The following is an 11,204-nucleotide window of genomic DNA, read 5'->3' as shown; positions in this document are numbered from 1 at the left end:
GGTTCCTTCTTATTATGCTATTTTTGGTTGAATCCAACCACCTTAGTCTGAATTTCCTTCAACCTTAACCCTATCATCTGCTAAGGTATTCTTTCCTCTTCCATCCTCTAAAAATGTCCAAACCATCTCAGTTTATTTCTCACCATTCTGTCTGAAATTATACTCCAATTTCCTTCTGGATACCCAGTTTTCATAACCTGATCTATCTTGTCTCTCCTATTATACTTAAAAAATTTCAGCTCATTGGAATTTTAATCTCCTGTCTGTTTGTCAGTGCTCACATCTCTGCTGCATTATGTCAGTATGGTGCAAAAATACATTTTATACATCACTTCTGTACTTGGTACTTCCTTCTACCAGATCAAGTTCTTCACACTCTGGAGAACTGCATTTTATCTGTTTACTGATCTCCACATCCAATTCTGTATCCTATATCAGTTTCCTTCTTGAGCAGTTAAAGTTTTCCACAATTTCAAGGTCTTGCCATCCCTCCCCCTTCCCAGTTTTTACAGTACCTTTCCCTTCTCTTTCTTCTCTAGTCAGCACCACTGTCTTGCTTTTCTCCATGCTTCTTTCCATTCCATATTTACCAGCATACTCACTCAGTATTTCCAGTCGAGCTTGAACTTCCTCTCTATTGCACCACACACCGCAGTGTCATCTGCAAACAACATCTCGCTGTCCCCATATTTTTTCTTTGTTTTCCTTATCCATTGCCATTATGAAGAACTATGGTGACAGCACACTTCCCTGTTTTAGTCCAGCTAAATTTCAAAACTATTCCGTCCTACTCACAGAGGTCAGGGCACTGTTGTAACAATTATTGTACATTACTTGCATACATTCGATCATTCATTTTGTAAATCCTTTCTGCTTCATGGCTTTCCATATTTTTGTTCTTGTAATGCTATTGTAAGCCTTTTTTAAACTGAGGAATGTGAATGCCACTTCTCTTCCACATTCCCATTGCTATTCCTTCATCTATCTCATGCTGAACATGGGACTAGTACTGAACTTCCATTCCTAAAGCTATATTGCACTTCTAACTGTCCTTCCACTTTTCTTCTCATTCTCCTTTCTAGTATCCTTTCAAATATTTTTTGCCACTTGTGATATGAGCATGGGGTAGTGAGCCTGCCTCTTACTAGGAGGCTCCAGGTTGGATTCCTGGCCACATCAGGGATTTTTACCTGGATCTGATGGCTGGTTCAAGTTTCATTCAGTCTGTGTGAGGATGATTGAGGAGCTGTCTGATGGTGGGGTAGTAGTCCCCGTCTAGAAACCCAAGAATAACAACTGAGAGGATTCATCGTGCTGATCTTGTATCACCGCGTAATCTGCAGGCCTGGGGCTGAGCAGCGATCGCTTGGTAAGTCAAGGGCCATCAGGGCTGTAGCACGATAATGGGGAAATATGAAGGTGATTCCTTGATAATTATCACATACCTTCTTCTCACCCTATTTTAAAGAAGGAAGGTAGGAAGGTACTATTACTCCCTTACTCTAGTCATCTGGCACAGATTTTTCATTTCAAATACATCAAAACAGTCTATACTGCCAGTGCAGAACAACAGGTCCTGCTGCCTTTATCATTTTTACACATAATTACGATTTTTCTGCTTTCATTTGTTTGACTGAAGTTTCCACCTCTTCCATTGTGAAATCATTTTTTTTGTTTCTGCCTCCTCACACTGTTGCCTATTATCTTGTCTAAACCACCTCTCACATTCTTAAGTTTGTCAAAAAATTTTATGTCTGTACCATATTTCCTCTACTTGAGTTATTCTCTCCATTTTCCCCTTTAACTGCTTTGTGTAGACTTGTTTTCTTGCAATTCCATATCCTTTTTCGACTATATGCACCATATTCAATCTCTCTTGTAAATGTTTCACAACTTTTATTCACCTACTATTTTCTTGCATCTTATTTTGATTTCCTGATATTTTCTTCTAATTTCTTTTTATCATTTACTGCTTTATTTATCCTTTCATTCTGTGACTCTTATCAATTTTCTACCACATGCGCTATCTGCACATGCATTCTTGTTTCCCATTCAAGTAAGTGATGTTTCAAATTATTTTGGATTTTATTGTTTCCTTCCATATTGTTTAATTTCCATATGTTTAGTTTCTCCCTTATCTTTTTTATTCTCACTATTTTTCCCACCTTTTTTTATAATATTCCTTTTTACTCTTGCAGCTTGGGATAGAGTGGTTAGTGTTGTGGCCAGTATCAGAAATTAACCTGGTACTCATTTTTGATGTAGGCGGAGTGAACCCATGTCCTTCCAGGTGAACTTAGCATGCTTTTACCACCTTGGTTAGGTAGCTGCTCAAAATATGATTATAATCCAGAGAATTCAAACTAGAATTTCAAAAGTATATTAATGCAGTTTTCAACAATAAAGAGAAAATTACTTTGATACATGGGAAGAATAAAATTTCTGTCAAGCAATCTTCTACAACCAACTAGGCAACACAACAGAATGGTGGAGGACTTCTGCTCCATCCTTTAGTTCTCAGTTTTCCATTACTACAGGGACATTATTTTATCTGTTCGGGGGATTCTCACTCACCCAGTCACTTCTTGGTGCCACAAGCTCCCCTCCTATGCAGTCTGCCAAGAGCTTTATCAGTGTAAGGTTCAGTTTCGTTAATTGTTCATGTGTTTAGAGCTCAGTGTGCCGTTCCAATGTCATTTTTATTATTTGAGCGCGTGTATATATATATAATACATTCATAAGAAAGCAGGAAATCTTGTACAAAAACACGCACTGGCCGCATTACGGCAAAGTGCTTGGCGGGAGACAGGCTCGCCGCACAGGCGACCGGGCGAGTGAGAATCCACTGAATAGATAATGTCCCTGTATATTCCAGATGTCATCATAACTTATTAGTTTAAAATAAGAAAAAAGAAATAAGCCTACTGATTCATTATAGATATGAATTACTGTAGATGAAAATCCACAGTCTGTCATTCGACCAGATCAGGAATGGAATGAATGAAGCCCCCATCTAGCGGCGAGGATAGGATTTGAACCGGCTGCTGAAGCCTGTTGCAGTCCTCTGGGGCAATGATTAATGAATGACAGATGAAATAATATTGGAGAGTGTTGCTGGAATGAAAGATGACAGGGAAAACCAGAGTACCCGGAGAAAATCCTGTCCTGCCTCCGCTTTGACCAGCACAAATCTCACATGGAGTGACCGGGATTTGAACCACGGAACCCAGCAGTGAGAGGCCGGTGCGCTGCCATCTGAGCCATGGAGGTTCAATTTACTGTAGATATATCTCAAAATATCAATTAACATTAAAAATGAATTGAAGTGAATATTGACACTCCCGAATGCATATAAATACTATTTATTTTTATTTTATTTATTCCTGACTTACATTTGTGGCGAAGTTAGGGCTCACGGCCCTCTCTTACACTTAACCACTATAAATAGAATTTAAAAATGTAAACATAAAAGTAAGACATAGAAATTCTAAAAAGAAATAATACTACACACGGATAATTCTAAGACTACCGGTAAGTTAGGCCTACATATCAGTACAGCAATTAGTGTGATAATTACTAATAATAATAATCATAACAATATTAATAATAATAACAATATTAATATTAATAATAATAATAATAGTAAATGAAGAAAACCCATTCACACAACATACACACAATGACTCACACAACTCAGTTTTATGTTACCAGGAAAAACTTTCTGCAGGCAGATTTGAATTTATGAGAGGAAGTAAGGTGCCGAATGTCCATTGGGAGTGTATTCCAGAGTCTCGATGCGGTAACTAAAAAGGATTGATTGTAGGAATTGGTTCGACTTAGTGGAATTTCAAGTAAGGAACCAGAACGGGTACTAATTTCATGGAATGAGGAAAGGAAACGAAAATTAGAAGAGAGGTAAGTAGGAGTGTTCGTCGAGAGCACTTGGTAAACAAGTGTCATTAGGTGATAATTCCTTCGTTCATTTATGCGTAGCCATTCCAATGTTTTGAAATATGGTGTAACATGAGTGTCATGTCGCAGTTGGAAGGCATATCGTATGCATGAGTTTTGTGCTCGCTGAAGTCTCAAAGCTTGTTCAGCATTTAGATTGACTAGTACTGTATCACAGTAGTCTAAAATTGGGAATAGTAGTGCTTGGATTAATTTTAATTTAAGTTTTTGAGGAAAAGAATTCTTGTGACGTTTCAGGGGATATAGAGCTGCATGAACCTTTCTACATACATTTGTTACGTGTTCATTCCAGGTCAGATTCTCATTGATGGAGATTCCAAGATTAGTTACATTTTTAAGGTACGGTACAGCAATGTCATTGATTATGATTGGAGGAGGATTGATATTGCTTATTACATGTAATAATTTAGAGTTTCCTATGATAATACTTTGTGTTTTACGAGGATTTAGGAGTAAGTGGTTGTTTTTAGCATAGGCGTTAAGCCTTTTAATATCCGAATTAGTGTGCTGAACTGTTTCATGTAAATTGTTTGTAGTGGTGTGTTTGTATATCTGCATATCATCAGCATATAAGTGGTAGTTGCAATACTGAAGTGTGGAAGATATGTCATTAATATGCAAGACGAACAGTAATGGCCCTAGAACAGACCCTTGAGGGACACCGGATGATTTTACAGCCCATTGGGATCTTTGATTGTTTACCACTACGCACTGGCGACGATTTGTAAGGTACGACTTAAAAAAATTAAGGGCTATCGGGCCGATATGCAGAGAGCGTAGCTTGGATAATAGTATGTCTATATTTACCGTGTCGAACGCACTACTAAAGTCAAGGAGTGTCAGTATCGTCACCTGCCGTTTGTCCATTGCTAGTCTTATGTCATCTGTTACCCGAAGAAGTGCAGTCGTAGTACTGTGTCCCTTTCTGAAGCCAGATTGCAATGGGTCAAAAAGAGAATGCCTGGTTAAGAATTCTACTAGCTGCTCGTGTACAACTCGTTCAAGAACTTTCGAGAGAGGGGGAAGAATCGAAATAGGCCGGTAATCAGATGGCGCATTTGCTGTGGTACCGGTATGCTTTAATATTGGGGTTACTAGAGCAGCCTTCCATGCAGTTGGAAACGTCCCGGTGGTGAGACAATGGTTTACAATGTGGGTAATAATTGGTAGGACCGCGCCAATAATGTTTTTTATAAAGCCTATTGGGATGTTATCTGCTCCTTTAGCTTGTGACTTAACTGAATTTAAAATACGCTTTACATCATTTACACTGACAGAGTGAAAAGAGAAATTATTTTCGTTTTCTGTAAGGTCACTGATTATTTTATTTAGATAGATATGATTTTGAGGTTGAGATTCCTTTATTGGGTTAGTTACGAAGTGAGAGTTAAGTGTATCGAGAGATATAGTTGGTATATGTGGCTCTTTGCATTTTCCAACACCCATAGCTCGAAGTTCATTCCAGGTTTCACGTGCATTTAAATTCCGTGTTACATTTTTAATGTGATTAAATTTGCTATTGCGAATTAATTGCTTTGTTCTGTTACGTAAAAGACGATATTGTTCGAAATCTAATTCATTATTTGTTTCCTTGTATCGGCGGAACATTGCGTCACGGCGAGCCATTGTTGCTTTTATATCGTTTGTTAACCAAGGTGCAGGCGAACGAGTGACTCTAGCTTGCCTAACTGGAGCATGTTTGTCATATAGTCCTATGAGTAGAGAGTTAAATCTTCTCACTTTCATGTCTGTGTCCTGCACCTGCTTTATATCTTCCCAAGGTAAACTGTACGCATCATTTTGGAGTTGTTGAAGATCGATATTTTTCAGATCCCTATAACTAATGTATTTAGCTCTGTATTTTGGTACACGTAGAGAGTAGCACAGGTAAATTAAGTCATGAGTTGATATGCCAGGTACAGGAAATTGACCGTACTTCAGAACTTTATGCGGGTTATTTGTAACTAGGAGGTCAATTCCAGTATGGCTTGTGTATTTAAGTGTATGAACATGATTCGTTGCATCAAGCGGTAAGATCGTCATGTCGACGGAGGTAAGTAGGTTGCTGATTCGTTCTGATTTGCCAGTCGGGGCTAAGATATTTGAGTTAAAGTCACCAAGAAGTAGTATATGCTCGTAGGTTGGTACTAGTTTGAGAAGGTCAGATTCAAGGTCAGAGATATTAGTAACATTCGGTGGTTTATAGACAACTCCTACCAATACTTTTTGACAGTTAATTATGGTCTCAGCAAACATATATTCTGTATGTGGAGTGATGCCAGATGATGATCTGATAATTATTCTACATTTAATATCATCTCTACAATAAACTGCTACACCTCCACCACGTCTGGCAGTGCGATCATGCCGATAGAGAGTATATCCTTCTAGATTTACAAGGTTAGAGCTAATTTTATCGGATAACCAGGTTTCAGTAATACACATAATATGCATGTTACAGGTTGATATTATCGAACGAACTTCATCTATGTGACTGAGGAGTGAGAGAGAATTGATATGGCAACATTGTAGACTTCGCGAGAACTGAGACAGAGATTGTTTCAATAACAGTTCAGTAGGCTGAGGGTTGGGGACAGTTGGTGAAGGTACACGAGGGTTATTTTCGTCTTGGAATACACTCGGATCAATGACACTCAGGAATGCCTCATCTACCGTAACAGTAGTTTTAAGTACACCAGCTGCTGACATGTTTAAAGAGTAGGTTACTCATTCCTGGAACAAACACTGATAGCACACACACACTGACAGACACACGCAGATAATTAAATTCACATAGCATATGTTTGAACATTTCAATAGAAAAATAAGTAATAATAATAATTAAATAAGGATACTAATAAAATTACACTAATATACAGTTGAAGAGTTAGTCTAGAGTAGCATTTAGCTAAGGTGCTGTGCTCCAGGCTTTAAGTGCACCTGCCGGCGAGAATTTCAGAAATAAGTAGAAGAGAAAGAGTGTACGTGTGGGTAGAACTGGTGAATGCTATACGACTATTTTACGAATTTGTTACAAATGAAGAAATAGTTGAGGAACTAGAAAGCTATTTCACAGTAGAATCTACATACACATGATGAGATACTACACTATGGTATTGCTCATTTATTTGAGAGCGTTCAGTTCATCCATTGTTGTTATGTTGTGTCTGGTTTCCCCTCTTTTTACAACAATGCGTCCCTGTATGGTCCAGACATTTCTCACTCCAAATTTATCTACAGCCGCCTTTAATATGAGAGTGCGAACCGCAGTCAGGTCCTCCCTGATAGTGATTCCAGTGCCTGCTAACCTGCGCTTGTTACGGAAGACTTCCTCCCTTTTCCTATAGCTTACGAATTTCACTATTATAGGGCGTTTCACTCCAAGCCCCGGCCTGCCAACTCGGTGAGACCTATCAATATCCTGCACGGCAATGTCAAGGCCAAGTTTATCTTTAAACAACCTGACTGAAAGTTCGTCCGTATTCTCATTAGGTGATTCGGGAATTCCGAACACACGCACACTTCCTCTACGTTGGTATTGCTCCAAAGCATCAGTACTCCTTTTGAGTTCATCCTGCACTGCTTTCAGTTCAATTTCCCTATTTTTAATATCAATTTTAAGTTCATTGATAATCTCAGTGTTGAAGTCCAGGGTGGCCTTAAGTTGTTCAGCCACGGCCTTTGTGACACTTTCAGTTATTGCCTCAACGATAGCCGAGAGAATGTCTTTCGACTGTAGGGCTTCTCTTACCTGCTGAACAATGCTGTCCGCTAGGGTCGCCTCACTTCCGCTGCCGGCTACAGGTCCCGTCTCGGTCCTGGTTCCCCGGCTGGCCGCATTCCTCTTGTCTCTTCCCATACTTAAATTTTGTTTATATTTGCAAAAATCAACTGTACAGCACAGAGTGATGATGTGAAGTGAGCAACACACACTTTTTAAAGTTGAAATTCACTATTTTCGTAACGAATTACGCCTTTACTACACCTGCTAATGATCGAAAACTGGGAGCACACACACACAGCACTAACAGCGTTCCGCCATCTTGAACTACTGACATATTACCAATATAATCACTGCTGCATGCTAAAGTACTACTATTTCTCTTTATTGCTCTAACAAAATCAATAATAATGTCAGAATTCCCCTCCCAACATATTGTTGAAGTGAGCAGTTTAAAAAGAAATGATATTACATAAACTTCTTCCTTATTAAATTTTAATGTCATTTCCTTCAAGCTGAATTTGATTTCCTCCCTAAAATTTACTTCATAAAAATAATCTTAATTTGTTTATAACTAAACATAATTTATTTCTGAGAAAGGCGAGATATAAGCAATCTTCATATATTCTGTTAATCATAGGGCCTACTCTAAAATTCTGTATTAATAATGAACAAACAGCCATTTGGTAGTTTATATATAAAGATAAATTTGTGTACAGTACATTTTAAGTGTTATCAACAGTAGCTAAGGATAAAATAGTATGCCTATCACTGGAATGGAAAAGATGAAGTTTGTACAGTACCGGTATATCAAGAAGGAAGGAAAAGATATCGGTAGGTGCCAGTATGTTATTATGTTATTACAGATGTAAGCTTTATAAGTGAAAGGATAATTAAAACCAAAGAGTACATAGGAAAGAATAGTTTCACTATAATACAAGTGTACGTGCCTCAGCAAGGGTGCAGTGAGGATGGAAAAGTGAAAAGTAAGAGAAGATAACGTAATGATAATTGGGGATTTGAATGCTCAGATTGGTATTGATAGAAATGAATACAAGGAAGCGATGGTGAAGAAATCCTAAATCTGTGTATAAGGAATAATCTTTTAGCATAACGAGTAGAAGAGAAAGTGTGAGCTCTTAAGTTGTCCTCTGTTGGCTAGTATAGGGACTGCGATGAATCGTCCACTAGGGGCAGCACCATTGCTATCTGAGGGTTGGCATCTGTAGTTGTAATATGGTTATGTTCGGTAGTGTTATTCTGTGAAGGCAAAAACTTAATTGTCGTGCATTATTTTTAAGTGAAATTAAGAGCGTGTGATTTGGTGATGGTATTCTTTAATTTAGTGTAAATATAGTGCTGAGTTTATAAAATATTACACAAAATACCGACGAGGAAAAATGTCTACTTGCTTCGTCCCAAGATGTAAGTCTGGCTACAAAACTATGAAAGGTAAACACTTCTTCAAACCACCTAAAAATGAAGCAGAATGTTCAAAATGGGAAAAGGCAATTCCCAGAAAGGACAAAAAGCTTTCTGATAAGTGTTGTGTGTGCGATTCACATTTTTCTGATGAATTTATTGTTAAATCAGATTCATTTGTAATACAAGGCGAACAGGTAGAAATTCCTAGGAAGGAAAAGGTACGGGTATGTTATTATGTTATTACAGATGTAAGCTTTATAAGTGAAAGGATAATTAAAGCCAAAGAGAACATAGGAAAGAATAGTTTCACTATACTCCAAGTGTAGTGCCTCAGCAAAGGTGTAGTGAGAATGAAAAAGTGAAATTCGTTGAAGAACTGGAAGGATCAAGTAAGAGAAGATAACGTAATGATAATTGCGGAAAACTGATAAATGTTGGCATGAAAACTGGCATTGTCCCTCATATATTCCCCAATTTGCCACAATATCTCACGAAACAATTAAACAAACATAAACAGATAAACTCAGAGGGATTTGAAGACAGTGAACCAACAGAAATGTTCATTAGGGAATTAAATATTCTAATAGTATTAAATACTTCTACTCCAGCAGGGGGTCTTTATAAAGATTTAATTGGGCATCAAACCTTAATAAAATGGAGAGATAACCTCAGTGGGAAGAATAATAGTTTTGCTTCAGAAAGAACTCTTGAATCCCGAAGAGTAACAATTGAGAGCATCATACAGGTGTCTGAGTATTTATGGAATAATGGATTCCGATATGTGCTCACAGCCAAATTTAATCAAGATCCACTAGAGGGGCACTTTGGTGTAGTACGCTCATTAAGTTGTGATGACAACCCTTGAATAATAGACTTTCTGAATTTACACATGTTCTAGTCTATTTATATCCCAGTAATAGTAATTGTGAGCCCAAGTTTGAACTGGTATTGACTTCATTTGTCAATCAAATGAGAACACTGGCTAAGAAGACAGAAGAGACAAATAAGTAAGGCTGTAGCAAAAAATGCACAAAATAAAATAAGGCAAGCACTAGACTTCACTGAGAACATGGATGACCTCTTACCGGACTGGGAGAACAATTTAGGTCTAATTAACAGTGATAGTCGCAGCCCTGCAAACGAGTGTTTGATTTATTATCTAGGAGGATATATAGTACGCAATGTATCCAAGGTCACAAAATGTCATAAATGTGTCAGCCTGCTTCGCGGAAAGCCTACAGAAGAAATACTTGCCGCAGCCCTCACATTTATTAGGGACAATAGCAGTAAAGACAGCACTGACAGCACTTTCCTCACCCATCCCGCAAGTGCAGTTTATAATGTGTTCGTGCAAGTTTAAAGTGTAGTGGAACAAAAACTCTCCTGTGAACATAGTCTATGGGGCAATATATTTTAAGAGTGTTTGGATAGTTTGCACAGTATCACTATTATTTCGAAAGAATTAGGATACTGCGATGACCATGTTGCGGACATTATCCCTAAACTTGTGTTACATTATATGAAATGTTGATTTGATTTTGTAACAAGATAGATGAGAAAGGAACTGAAATCTTCTAAGACCACAAAGTCTACCCGGAAACTATCTAAACTATCTAGCAACTGACTTCTGGAATGTTAAGCAAAAGCATAATATTTTGCATGCAATAATTGTCGTTTATTCGTATGATGACTTGTAAGCTCAACCTCAAATACTGCTGAGAGAGCGGCCCAGCGGAGGAACTGATGAACTAGGGGAGTGATCACACTTCTTCCTTCTACTCGCTATGCTTTTAGTAAAGAATACCTTTTCAAGAAACGAGATAGCCATAAGATTACGAGATATGGCTGGGATGGCAAATCTAAGACAGTTATCGACTATGTCTTAACAGACAAATTAATTGGAGAAAAAGTGAGGGACACAAAAGTTATACCCAAGTGAGTGTCTGGATGGTGACCACAGGTTACTAGTGGCGGATCTAAATTATAAGATTAAAGGTGTGACTGCTGTACAAAGAATGTCAAAAATTAAGAAATGGAAGTTGAGAGAAGAAGAAAATAGAAAAGTTTCCAAAATCTACTAGCACAA

This window comes from Anabrus simplex, chromosome 3 (genome assembly GCF_040414725.1).
Source record: "Anabrus simplex isolate iqAnaSimp1 chromosome 3, ASM4041472v1, whole genome shotgun sequence".
Lineage (NCBI taxonomy): Eukaryota > Metazoa > Arthropoda > Insecta > Orthoptera > Tettigoniidae > Anabrus > Anabrus simplex.
The sequence above is the reverse complement of the archived record's forward strand: the minus strand, read 5'-3'. Positions refer to the sequence as shown.